The sequence below is a fragment of the Choloepus didactylus genome (genome assembly GCF_015220235.1).
Source record: "Choloepus didactylus isolate mChoDid1 chromosome 25 unlocalized genomic scaffold, mChoDid1.pri SUPER_25_unloc1, whole genome shotgun sequence".
Lineage (NCBI taxonomy): Eukaryota > Metazoa > Chordata > Mammalia > Pilosa > Megalonychidae > Choloepus > Choloepus didactylus.
Window position 1 is genome coordinate 5,251,298 of NW_023637606.1, and position 12,406 is coordinate 5,263,703.

The following is a 12,406-nucleotide window of genomic DNA, read 5'->3' on the forward strand; positions in this document are numbered from 1 at the left end:
CAGAACACTCCCCACCCCATCCCACCCTATTTTTCATTTAGTTTTTGTCCCCATTTTTCTACACACCTGTCCATACACTGGAACAAGGGAGTGTGAGCCACAAGGTTTTCACAATCACACAGTCACACCATGTGAGGTATGTAGTTATGCAATCATCTACAAGAATCAAGGCTACTGGGTTGCAGTTCAACAGTTTCAGGTATTTCCTTCTAGCTATTCCAATACACTAAACACTAAAAAGGGATATCTATATAGTGCATAAGAATGCCCTCCAGGGTGACCTCTGGACTCCATTTGAAATCTCTCAGCCACTGGAACTTTGTTTCATTTTTCTTCCCCATTTTTGTCCGAGAAGTTTTTCTCAATCCTCAATGCCAGGGCCAAGCTCATCCCCAAGAGTTATGTCCCACATTGCCAAGGTGATTTACACCCCTAGGAGTCATGTCCCATGTGGGGGGAAAGCACTAAGTTCACCTGCAGTATTAGCTTAGAGAGAGAGGCCACATCTGAGCAACAAAGAGTTTCTCTGGGGATGAATTTTAGGCACAGTTCTAAGTAGGCTTAGCCTCTCCTTTGCAGTAACAAGCTTCATAAGGGCAAACCCCAAGATCAAAGTCTCATCCTACTAAATTGTTAGTCCTCAAAGTTTGTGAGAATATCAGTAGTAACCCAAATGAGAAAATCCTACATTTCTGCATTTTTCCCCAGTTCCTCAGGGGGTCCCTGCAAATATATTTTTATTCTCTGCCAAAATTACTATGAGATGTATCAGGATTTCATACTAACCTGTACAAACCTACCAGGTCTCCCTTCCTATTTAAGGTTCCATTTAATTATGGGTGTTTGAATAAACTGTTCAAGTTAAATTATTTAGTATGCTGTAGAAGATATATATCCTGCTCCAAATAAACATCTCTTCCCTTGATCTCACACAAAAGTTGAAGTTTTAAAACATAGTCAATATTGTCCTTTATCCTTTGGCCTGATTTGCCTTAGTTCTAACCAGATCCATTTCATTGCTATCTATAATTGAAGTCTGGACTCTTTTTCAGCTTAACAGTTGCTGTATGGGGGTAATACTGACATTCATAGCTGCTGAGCTCTAGCTGTGAGTTTCATATGTCACATAGATACCCAAAGTTCCAGAGACCAAACAGGTTATACACAAAGAGCTCAGCATTTCAGTATTTAGAGATAACCATTGCAACTCAGAAATAGATGTCGCTGCTGTAAGAGCTTACATTCTAGGGACCACTACAATAAGCTTTACCCTGATAAGCTGTGCTCTAAGATTCAATTTTCAGAGTTTACACAGTATAGTTAGCCCATATTAGTGACACACCATAATGTTTGTCTTTGCGTTTCTGGCATACTTCACTCAAAATGCTGTCCTTAGTATCCATTCACCTAGTTGCATGTCTCACAGCTTCATTCCTTCTTGCAGCTGCTCAGCATTCCATTGTGTGCATACACCACAGTTCACCATTCTGTTCATCAGTCGATGCACCCTTAGGCCACCTCCACCCATTGCAAATCGTGAATACTGCCACCATAAACACCCATGTGAAAATGTCCATTCGTGTGCCTGCTCTCATATCTTCCAAGTATATACCCCATAATGAGGTTGCAGGACTTTATGGCACCCACATGCTTCGCTTCTAGTTGCCCCATGTCTTAACTCAGTGCCTGCCAACAGCTTCCCCCATAAAACCACGAGCATCCGTGCATGTTTCCTGAATAAAGAGGTCAGGGGAGGCTTCCTGATGGAGGGGAAACTGAGGTTGAGGCTTGAATTGAAGGTGAATTCAGATTGGTTTTGGGGTGGGGGGAGGTGTACTGTTTCAATAAGGGGTTGGGAGGTGGGATTGTGTAGGACTTTGTGCTGGTTATCTATTGCTGTGTAACAAGCCACCCTAACTGTAGCAACTTTAAAACAACAGTCATTTCTTTGGCTCACAAATCCATGATTTGGACAGGGCTTACAAGGGACAGCTTGTCGCTCCTCGTCATGGTGTCAGTGGCTTGCTTAGGGCTGGAGAATCCACTCCCAATGGGGACCCTTCATTCGTGATTTGCAAGCTGGTGCTGGCTGTAGGTTCTTCTCCATGTGGACTTCTTCACGGTGTGGCTTGTGCTTCCCGGCAGCCTGGTGGCTGGGTTCTAAGAGTGAGTGTGCCAAGAGAACCAGACAGAAGCTGCACCATCTTGAATGAACTTCAGAAGTCACATGGGCTCCCTTGCACCAGAGTCCCAGAACTCCCAGATCCAAGGGGGAAGGAACCCAGACCCATCTCTGTGTGTTCTTTACTGCCCTCATCTTCCCCACCCCCCAAAGTGGGACCCGATTCCCAGGGGTGTAAATCTCCCTGGCAACACAGGATATACTCCTGGGGATGAATCTGTACCCAGCATCGTGGGATTGAGAACATCTTCTTGACCAAAAGGAGGATGTGAAATGAAACCAAATAAAGTTTCAGTGGCTGAGAGCTTCCAAAAGGAGCCGAGAGGTCACTCTGGTGGGCACTTTTATGCACAACACACATAACCCTTTTTTGTTTTAATGAATTGGAATAGCTAGAAGTAAATACCTGAAACTATCAAACTCCAACCCAGTAGCCTTGAATCTTGAAGATGATTGTATAAAAATGTAGCTAATAAGGGGTGACAGTGTGATTGTGAAAACTTTGTGAATCACACTCCCTTTATCCAGTGTACGGATGGATGAGTAGAAAAATGGGGAGACTACGGATCCTAGAGACGCCTTGTCTGTACGTGTGTGGAATGCACCTGCGCCAGAATCTTCACTCTTTCTGACTGCCTTTTGCTTGGGAATAGCCTCAGCTGCTCCAATATTTGAGTCAAATTTAGAAGTACATTGGACCGAGTGGAAGTCAGAGCACCAGAGACTATATGGCGGGAATGAAGAGGATTGGAGGAGAGCAGTGTGGGAGAAGAATATGAAAATGATTGAAATGCACAATCTGGAATACAGCCTGGGGCAACACAGCTTCAGGTTGGGAATGAATGCCTTTGGTGACAAGACCAATGACGAATTCAGGCAGGTGATGAATAGCTTTCAAAACCAGGAACCCAAGAAGGAGGAAATGTGCTCTGAATCTCCCTCTGAAGTCTCCACGTCTGTAGATTGGAGGGATAAAGGCTACGTGACTCCCGTGAAGGATCAGGATCACTGTGGTTCTTGTTGGGCTTTCAGTGCAACCAGTTCCCTGGAAGGACAGATGTTCCAGAAAACTGACATACTTGTTTCACTCAGTGAGCAGAAGCTGGTGGACTGTTCACAGGCTGAGGGCAATAGCAGCTGCAATGGCGGCCTAATGGACAATGCCTTCCAGTATGCCCAGGACAACAAAGGCCTCGATTCAGAGGAATCCTATCCATATGTTGGAAAGGACATGACCTGTAGCTACAAACCTGAGTATTCTGCTGCCAACGACACTGGCTTCGTGGAGGTCGCTCCACTGGAGAAGGCCCTTATGGTGGCAGTGGCAACTGTAGGTCCCATCTCGGTTGCTATTGATGCAAACCATGATTCCTTCCAGTTCTATGAATCAGGCATTTATTATGAGCCAGACTGCAGCAGCTGAGACCTGGATCATGGGATCCTGGTGCTCGGCTATGGCTCTGAAGGAACAGATTCAGATAACAATAAATACTGGCTCATCAAGGACAGCTGGGGTGAAAGTTGGGACATGGAGGGCTACGTAAAGATGGCCAGAGACCGGAACAACCACTGTGGAGTCACCACAAAAGTCAGCTATCCCACCGTGTGACCTGATGCGTGCTGATAATGAAGCACTCGAGGACGGCTTATCGGAATTTCATTTTAAAACTGACCAGCCCTCACGTGGGATTAAACACTTGAATCATTGAGGACCCAAGCTGGTGATTTAAATTCTGTGATATTTTTACAATGGTAAAGTGTTACCACTATATAATTACTGCTGTAAAGAGCTTCGTAATATCTCATTGCTTAGCATTGCTTAATGCTAAGACTTGAATTTTCATTTTTTTAAAAGGATGTACAGTTGTACCTTTATAAATAAAACCTAATTTCATGAGTAGGAAAAAAATAGGGACAAAAACTAAATGAGAAATAGGGTGGAATGGGGGGAATGACTTGGGTGTTCTTTTTTACTTTTATTTTTTACTCTTATTCTTATGATTTCTGGTGTAAGGAAAATGTTCAAAAATAGATTGGGGTGATGAATGCATAACTATGTGATGGTACTGTGAACAGGTGATTGTACACCATGGATGATTTTATGGTATGTGAATATATCTCAATAAAACTGAATTTAATTTTTTTAAAAAAGGTTATGTTCTTACTAAGAAGCTCATATGGAATGCAGCTATGTTGAAAAATATGCAACCTTCCGTGGACACAGTCCCCAAAGCCTGACACCCATTCCCTGGGTAATTGTATTAATTTGCCATTAAATAAAATAAAACCCAGGTGTATCATGGACTTGGAAGTCACAGATGAGGAGACGTTGAAAGGCAAAGCCCTATCTCTTACTCTCTACTCTTCGTTCACTCTGTTCCTTGCTGTTCCTCGCATACACCAGGCATCCACCTGCCTTGACACTTTGCACTGGCTGTTCCCTCTGCCTGGAACTGTCTCCCCCTAGATATCTACCTGGTTCACCCCTTCACCTCCTCCCAGCCTTTGCTTCAGTTACGCCTTCTCAATGAGACCTACCCCAGCCCCTCTATTTATTCCTGCCACCCCCACCCATATCCTTGACTCTTCTAGCTCTGCTCTAGTTTCTCTGTTTTTCCACTGTGCTTCTCACATCCTAATTTATGTACAGTCCATCCTTATTATTTATGGACCCCGTATTTGCAAATTTGCCTGCGCACTGAAATTTACTCATCATCCCAAAACCAATCCTCACAGGGTTTTCGTGATCATGCACAGACAAGGGCAGGGTGGTGGAAAATTTGAGTAACCCGAGATACACGTTCCCAGCTGAGGTTGAACAAGGCATTGCTCTCCCTTCCCCTTTTAGCTCTCGCTCTCTAGTGGCCTTTTCATGGTAGATTTATTCCCATGCTTTCCACGTTTGCGTACTTCCTCTGGACGATTTCGCAGTCCATGGTGGACCCTGGCATGGGGCAGAGTGCTGTCTTGTGTTCGTGAGGCAAGAAGAATGTGACATCACGGAGGAAGTAGGTGTTTTGGAGACGTTTCATTCACACATGAGTTCAGGCACTGCTGGCCATGAGTTTCATGTTAAAGCATCAATAATATATTGTAAATAAGATGCTTTTAAACAGAAACACACATAAAATAAGGTTATGTATTGATCAGTTGATGGAAATGTTGTATTTCCACTGGGAGCAATGGTTCAGCGCCCCCTCATTCAGTGCTGATGGTGATTTTATAGAAGATGACTACCACCAATATGGAGAATCAGCTGTATTTCTTCAATAAGTCCATCATCCAGCTCCCCTGGCTAGAACAGAAGCTCCAAGGAAACAGAGATCTTTAGCTCTCTTGGTCACTGATGTGTCTCAAGCACATGGTCTGACACAAAATAGATGCTCCATAAATATTTGTCAAATTAAATGAGATAATATTGAATCACCTAGCAAGAAGGTTAATACTTTTTTATTTCTCTTCTGGTTCTTCTAATTTCTTCCAGGGAAAAGTCTCACTGTGATGTTCATGGCACCTTCTTAATCTCCCTTCATCACAAATAAAACAGATATAGGGTTCAGAGGCTGGGGGATGACAGCATGTGGTATAGGGCTCCCTAACCCTGTCTGAATATTGAAATCTCCTGTGCTGGTTTGGATCCGTTATGTCCCCCACAAAAACCACGTTTTCTTAATCCAATCATGTGGGTGCAGACTTATTATGGGTGGGATCTTTTGATCAGTTTGTTTCTATGGAGATGTGCCCCCCCCAAATGTGGGTGGGACCTTTCAATTAGATTATTTCCATGGAGGTATGACTCTACCTGTTCCAGTTTGCTAAAGCTGCTGGAATGCAAAACACCAGAAATGGATTGGCTTTTATAAAGGGGATTTACTTGGTTACACAGCTACAGTCTTAAGGCTATAACATGTCCAAGGGTACAACAGGGTACCTGCACTGAAGGATCCAGAAAACCTCTGTTAGCTGGGAAGGCACATGGCTGGCATCTGCTTGCTCCCAGGTTGCATTTCAAAATGGCACTCTCCAAAATGTTAGTGTCAGCTTCAATGGCCATCTTCCAAATGTGTCTCTCAGCTACAGCTAGCTTGCTCCTTCTGTCTGAGCTTATATAGTGCTCCAGTAAAGTAATCAAGGTGCACATTGAATGGGAAGGGCCACAGGTCCATGGGAAATTATCCAATCAGAGTTATCACCTACAGTTGGGTGGGTCACATCTCCATGGAAGCACTCAATCAAAGAATTACAATCTAATCAACACCAATACATCTGCCCATGCAAGACTGCATTAAAGAATATGGCTTTTTCTGGGGGACATAATATATACAAACCAGCACACATGTGTTACTAGCATAAAAATTAAAAAAATACATGGGACTTATAGTTAAAAGCAATATCTTAATATTCTTCCATCAACAGTAACAAAGGGACTATACCAACACTATAGGCCAATAATATAAGGGGACAAGGAGTATGGGAGGATAGGGTTTTCTTTTTTATTTTTATTTCTTTCCTGGACTAATGAAAATGTTCTGTATTTCATCATGGAGCTGTGTGCACAACCATGTGATGATTCTGTGAACCTGTGATTGCATACTTCAGATGGTCTGTATGCTGTGTAAATATATCTCAATAAAATTGCATTAAAAAATTAACACAAAATGCATCAGAGAGTTAAATGTTAATTCTAAAACAAAAAATACTTCTTGAAGAAAATAGAGGAGAAAGTCTTTGTGACTTTGGGCTAGGTGAAGATGCGTGGACACACGCATATACACACAACATGAGCCACAAATGACCAACTTGATAAATTGGACTTTATCAGAATTAAGAACTTCTGCCTTTTGCAAGACATTATTACGAGGCCGAAAAGATAAACCATGGACTAAGAAGGAGTATTTGCAAAGCAGAAATGTGGTAAAAGAGTGATATCCAGAAATATAAAGAACCCTTACAAACGCAATGATGTTTTTAAACATGATATAAGATATATGGGAACTCTGTGTTTTATGCATGATTTTTCTGTAAACAAACTTCTCTAATTAAAAAAAAAGTACATAATTCGAGGATTTGGCAAAATGCATGATTGGTGGTGTTGAATCTTTTTAAACATTTACCATGACATCCCAACGTTACTGACAATGACATTGAGACAGACTGGAGGCGGTATGTGATGTTTCCAAGGTCTCACAGCTACAAAGTATCATTTGGGGCTTGTTCTGACTTCCTGGGTGTGACTGAGCTGCTGCTACATTAGGTTCCTAACACCCCCTTGTGGTCTAGTTTGTTTGCACTCAAGACATTCAACTGCTGGTTCCATTTGTAGATGTTCCAGCCCTTCTGGATTTTTTTGGAAGAATCCTCTGTCTGGCCTCCAGAATTTTCCCTGCGCCTTCCAGTTTCCTGCTAGGCACAGACTTATTCAGCATGGTTTCTGTATACACAGGCGAGCTACCTATAGTGATATTGGCAAAGCCCAAGCTGGAGCAAATCCCCATGACCAGCAGTAGAGACCTACCCTGGATTATCTTCAACCCAGAGTAGACCCTGAGTGTTATTCTAGGGCGTTTGGCTTTATCTCTGGGTGGTCATGAATGTTTAGGGAACAGACCAATAAGACATTTCCCCAGAGAAGGACAGTACATTGGGCATTTGCAACTTGCCTTCTTGGCATTATTCTCCGCTTTTCCTGGTAACAGTCCCTGATTTGGGGGGCTCCTCCCAGGGCCAGTGCTGCTTTGTAAGGCAACTTTGTCCAAATTCAAAAACGACATCCCTTTCGGGAGGATGCCGGCTCATGGTTTTCAGCCTATGCTTGCCCCCTTGGCTAGATGTGTGTCATCCCTTCTTCACCTTCAATCCACTGTTCTCAGCATGAGGGTCTCCTCTCTCCAGAGAGGAAGCTCATGAAGAGGACTGGCCAATCCCTACTAGTGTGATTGGTTCAGAGCCGCGATCTGAGCCAGTCCGTGAGAGTGACATTGGAGCTTTTGAGTTCACTCTTCAACTCGGACGGACATAAGCCTAGAGCTGCTGGTGGCCACCTTCCCCCACAATGTGCAGAGAAGTGGATGGTGCCTGACCCTGGTAACAGCATTGAAGCCTGGATCCAGCCATGCCTGAAGCCTAATCTTAATTCAACAGGACATGTGCTGGTCATCCTTTTGTCATTTCAGCCAGTTGGAGCTGATTTTTTTTTCTCCTTGACCACCAAGAATCCTCTCTGGTAGAGAGCAGGACCTACCCACGGTCACACAAGGATAGTTAGAAGTCCAGGCTGCATAAGTACCCAGGCCTCCTGTCTGCCAGCTGCCTGTACCCCAAGAGGAGGCTGTAAGGAGGGGTTGGCCAGTGCACAAATGCTGGGGGTAAGTAAGACAGGGCTGCATGTTTGGAGACAGGCAGCAATTTTGCAGATAATTTCATGCCATGGCTACATAAGCCTACAGAGGACGAAGGGGCATGGTGGGGGGGGGGGCAGAGGCAAATGTTCTTCTATCTCCCCCCTCCCCATTCCTGGAAGGTTTTGAACTGAGATTCTTAACTTTTAGGAGGTCACACTCCTCATAGGAAATCTCATGGTAGCACTGCTCCTCTCCCCGCAAAAACTACCAAGACACACAGCACTTTGCAGATGATATCACAAGTTAGTAGAAACTCCCTCTCACTTCCTGCCCCTCACCCTGCTGCTGCAATGCAACCTGGGGCCACAGGTGAAGAACCTCTGATTTCTAGATCGAGAAAGTCAGAAGAACCAGGAAGCAGGGCATCTGGGGTCCGGGCTCAAACCTACTGCTATGCTGCTGCAGGGCAAGGAGCTTTGGGGATAGAGCTAGGTTCAATTCCAGTCTGCGTGGCCTTGGGCAAGTTTCTGGCCCTCTCTGAGCCATGTCAATAAAATGAAGGTGTTCTTGTCTATCTGAAGGTATGGGGCGGGATTAATTCAATCATGTATGTTGTGGGCATATAGTGCATGGCACTCACTCAGTGAATATCAGCAGCCCCTCCCCTGTCAGTTTCCCCATCTCTCCAGTGAACCAGATGGGCTCACTTCTTCTCCTAGATCACAGGTCCTGACACCCCTCTTTGGCAGCCTGTGGCAAGGGGTTCACCGACACTGAAACCCATCCAGGGCCCAGGTTAAGATCCCCTTACTTAAGTGTTATGTGTTTAAGGAGCACGATGTGTGCAATCTACTCTCAAATGTTTAGAAAATTGATGGGTAAGTAGATAGACAGAGAGAGAGGGGGATAAATGGACGTATGGATGGATGGATAGGTAGGTAGATAGATAGATTGATAGTGAGGTAGATGGAAGGAAGGAAGGAAAGAAGGAAGGGAGGGAGAGAAGGAGGGAAGGAAGGAAGCAAGGGAAAGAGAAAGAGGGAGGTAGGGGGAAAGAAAGGGAGAGAGAAGAAAAGAAAGAGAAAGAGAAAGAAAGGAAGGAAGGAAGGAAGGAAGAGAAAGGAAGGAAGGAAGAAAGGGAGGGAGGGAGGGAAGGAAGGAAGGAAGAAAAACAAAGGAAGGAAGGAAGAAAGGGAGAGGGAGGGAGGGAGAAAAAAAGAGAGAAGGAAAAAAAGAGAAAAAGGAAGGAAGGAAGGGAGAGGGAGGGAGGGAGGGAGAGAGAAGGAAAGAAAAAGAAAGAAAGAAGGAAGGAAAAAAAGAAAGAAGGAAAGAAAAGAAAGGGACAACACCAATACTAGGGGTCAATAATAGGGGAGGAGATAAGGGATATGGGGTGTTTTGGGTTTTCTTTTGTGTGTCTATCTAATATTTTTCTTCCTGGAGCAATGAAAATGATCCAAAATGGAGCGTGACGATGATTGCACAACTGAGCGATGATATTATGTGAGACATTAATTGTATTCTTTGGATGGAGTATATGATATGTGAATATATCTTAATAAAATCTGCAGATTCAAAATTTTTAAAATATGGCAAAATGTTAAAATTGATGAATATGAATATTGGGGGACACTGCATATTGGAGTTCTCTGAGTTTCATATTATTTTTGCAATAATTCTATATGTTAGACATTATTTCAAATCAAAAAGTTTAAGAAAAAAGTATATAGAACTCTAAAACACCCTAAATAACAGCATGACAATAAAAGATAGTGAATGTCAAAAATAAAAAGAGAAACAGAACCTCATTTGCTAAATTCCAGCAATGGATTTATTTCTGTTACTCCAGCTTGCAAGCTCGTTTCCACCCCTGAGGTTTCACACCTGCTGTTTCCTCTGCCCATAATGGTAACTCCTGGGATGACTGTTTCCTTTTGTCATTGAGGGGTCGCCTGGAAAGTCCACTCCACATTGACTACCTGTTTGAGAAGGCTGCTTCCCTGCACCATCATTTTCTAGAACATCACCCTGATTTATCATTTCTGCAGCACTCACCAGTGTCTGGAAGTATCTTGTTCATATGTCTTTTGTTTTATTAACATCTGTCTCCTTCATTAAGATAGGGACTTTGCCTGTCTTCATTGTGTTGTATGCTCAGGAGCTAGTGTCTGATGTATAGAAGGAACTCAATACATATTTGCTGAAGAGATAAATGAATACATGAGTGAATAAGTAGGTGGAGAAATAGATGAATGGAAGGATATTTGAGTAAGTTGCATGGATAAATGAGTAGATAAATGGATGGCTAAATATAGATGGATGGATGGATGAATCAATGGATGTTTCCAATGTACAGATGGATACATTAATGAATGGGTGGCTGGATGAGAAGATAAATAATAGATGAAAGAATGAATGGTGGATGGATGAATAAATTAATAGATCAGCAAATCAAAGGATAGAGTAAATGGGTGGTTCACTAGATAGTTCAATAGCTAGATGGATGGATAAATTAATGGATGGATGGATGGAAGGATGGATGGACAGACAGATATATAAATGGATGGATAAATTAATGGATGGATGGATGAAGGATGGATGGATGGATGGATGGATGGATGGACGGATGGATATATAAATGGATGGATGGATGGATGGATGGATGGATGGGTATACTAATGGATGGATAGATTGATGGATGGATGGATGCATGGGTGGATGGGTGGATGGATGTTTGCCAGGCTCTATGCTAAGCACTTTACATATAAACATACATACATACATACACACATACTTATTTTACTCACACAGAAATCCCTTGTGAGAAGGAATATTATTTCCATTTTACAGACAAGGGTCTCAAGTTTCATAGGCAGGGAAAATCACTTCCCCAAGATTGTATAACTAGAACATGGTGGAGCAGGGATTCAAGTTTAGTTGTGTCTGACTCTAAGCCCTGTGCTCTTAACCACCATCAAAACCATCCCCTTCCTCTGAGAATCTGTTCTGGCCCCTCCACCTCCTCTCTTGGTTCTCTGTGTACCATCACCACCTAGATTGCCCAATCTGGGCCTTGGTTTCTGTGATGGTGAGGTTCATGTGTCAACTTGGCCAGGTGATGGTGTCCAGTTGTCTGCTCAAGCAAGCACTGGCCTAACCGTTACTGCAGGGATATTTTGTGACTGGTTAATAAATCAGAAGGCTGGTTTATTAAATATGTCAATTGATTGCGTCTGTGGCTGATTACATCCACAATCAACTAAAGGAGTATCTTCCACAATGAGAGAATCCAATCAATTGGATTTAATCCAATCAGTTAAGATTTTTAAGAGAGATGAGAGAACTTTTCTCTCCTGGGAAGTTCATCAAAGACCTGCATCAGAGTTGTCAGTTCGCGACCTGACCTACGGAATTTGGACTCACGCATCCCCACAGTTGCGTGAGACACTTTTATACAATCTCATATTTACAGATATCTTCTGTTGGTTCTGTTTCCCTAGAGAACCCTGGCTAATACAGTTTCCCTCAGCTGTCAACCAGTGTTGATGACCCCACAAATAGGTGGGTACATGTGTGTGGGCATGTGGAGGTTCTGCGAGATCTCTGCATGCAAGCATGGGGATAGAACGAGGTAACTTGAGGACATGTCCGCTCTCTGAAATGCCCCCCAAGTAAAAGAGATATTGTCATGGTCAAAGACAGGTCCGAGGAGTCTGGCAGTGACCAACGATATTTTTTAGGTGCCCAGGGACCAAGCCACAGCCTGGGGCCATTGTTCATCAGATTCTGGGACAGCACAGCATCTTTGATCCAGTCCCATCCATTCATGTGATAAAAGCCATGGGGAAGTAGTGGACACAGAGGAAGAACTTGAAAGAGGACA

General features: G+C 43.4%; 1 pseudogene; it reads left to right on the forward strand.

Annotated features, from left to right (window-relative positions):
• Window positions 1-2,807: 2,807 nt before the first annotated feature.
• Window positions 2,808-3,791, forward strand: LOC119525258 (annotated as a pseudogene).
• The last annotated feature ends 8,615 nt before the right edge of the window (window positions 3,792-12,406 follow it).